The sequence below is a fragment of the Centruroides sculpturatus genome, unplaced genomic scaffold (assembly GCF_000671375.1).
Source record: "Centruroides sculpturatus isolate CEXI.00-Female unplaced genomic scaffold, Cexi_2.0 scaffold2846, whole genome shotgun sequence".
In the NCBI taxonomy this organism is placed as follows: Eukaryota; Metazoa; Arthropoda; class Arachnida; order Scorpiones; family Buthidae; genus Centruroides; species Centruroides sculpturatus.
Genome location: NW_019387072.1, coordinates 227 through 2,251, shown reverse-complemented (window position 1 = coordinate 2,251; position 2,025 = coordinate 227).

Sequence of the window (2,025 nt, the reverse complement as noted above, 5' to 3'; positions counted from 1 at the left end):
TTCCATGTTGTACGAGTCACTTAGATTTTACAAATACGTGTGCCAGGCTGTGAACGGCACACGTATTTGTAAAATCTAAGTGACTCGTACAACATGGAATTCATATAAAACGGAATAATCAACAGTGTTATAGGGGGGTCGACTGGTATTAGTTACTATGTACTCTTTCTGTTCTGTTTACAAGTAAAATGTTACAAAGTTATTTAGATTTAATTTCTAAATATAACTTAATGTAAAGATTATTAAACAATGTAGGCTACACACATAGATATTTCAAAGTTTTCTTCAGATTCATAGAAGGTCAAGGAACTAGTTTCTGTTTAGGATACTCGTAAATATTCACGATAAAAATGTAACATCAGCAAACGAATTGTGTAATTAGTAGTGGCTTGGCAGTAAAGGTTAGAGATACATACAGACGTTGAACTCATCTATTTATCCCAATCTTGCTCCAGTTCAGACAAACAAATAGTGATATGTTGTACCTATTGACCTGTCAGGCAAGTTTTATCTCGGAAATCTCGCTTTCACTGCAAGAAAAGTTCGCAATTCCATTCAGTAACACTATCTCTTATCATAAAAATAGAAAGTATATATGAAGGAGATGAATGGATATCATTTTTAAAACCCTTTTTTTTTTTAAAAAAAAAAAAGTTTACATTGTTATTGTTAATTTATTTCCTAGTGCAATTGGCTTTATTCTAATTAAATTGCTAAAAGGAAAAGCTTTATCTTTATATGGATTTTATTTAATAATGAAGCAAACAATTTGACAGTTATATATGATAGAAATGTCAATAAACACTTATTATAGGTGTATTGTATTCTTTAATCAAAATTAAACCATTACATTTATTTTAATATCATTTCTAAATAATCTTTTAATTATTATTAAAGTGTTTGTAATTTGCATTATCAGTTTTATGAAGCAATAGACTTTATTTTATTCCACCCCTTACCACCTGAATACAAAAAATGTCATCATTAAATGGGAAGAGGTATAGTTTTGTCCACCAAAACGTCTCTCTCCACCCCATGAGTTGTTCAACCTCTAAGGTGGGGGTGAGTCATTATACATCAACCCACTCACACCCTTCATTGGGGAGTGGACACTAGACTTTAGAGTTGTTTATTGTCCAAGGTGAAGTCAAGGGTAAAGTCATTCTGGGATTTCCAGTTCATAAAAGAAAATTGAAAATATGCTTCTCACGTTTCATGTAACTTAAAACTAATTTTTATTTTATTTTTTTTTGTGGTCGAAAAAAATATATTCTAAAGTTATTGGACTTATATTTTTAGAGAAATCCAAAGTGCGCATATTGGTAGTTCTGTATGGGTTAAGTTGCGGCATTGTTTTTAAGTTTCAAATGATGCTCTAAAAATAATATAAAATAAAAATTAATATCTGATAAGTTATAAAAGTGATTTAAAAGAAATATATAAATTTTAAGGTTAAAATAAGTAAATTTGTTTTCTTCTTCTACACTCGTAAAAACTGCGCTTCTAAATCTAAATTATCGTGTAAAATTTGACTTTTATAAAATGATATTAATTAATAAATAAATGCATTTCTTTTGTGAACAAAATAATTTAATTCTAAAAAACAAAATACAATCTCAGATCAACCGTTCACTGTGATATAAGAAAAAGAATAGGCCAATTACCAACATAAAATTGCACAAAGTACAAAAGCACAGTAATATACTGTATTGAATTTGTTGGTTCTCTATAAAGTTAATTCATTTTCTTCTTTATTCCTTTTTTTTTTTTATTTTATTTTCATTTTTAAAAATTCTAAAAAAAATAATATGATTATCCAGTAACCATTTAAGGAATAAATTCACAACAAGGTCCAGCCTCAATTTCTATGGTAAACATTGTTTGAAATTAATTACACTTTTATGTACCGTGGTTGTTCGTATGTAAAATAATCACGATTTGACAGAAACATCTTTGATCATGCCTTTTTTTGCCAGTTTTGCTTTCTGTAAAAAGGAAATTAAATACAGTCAATTAATATTATGT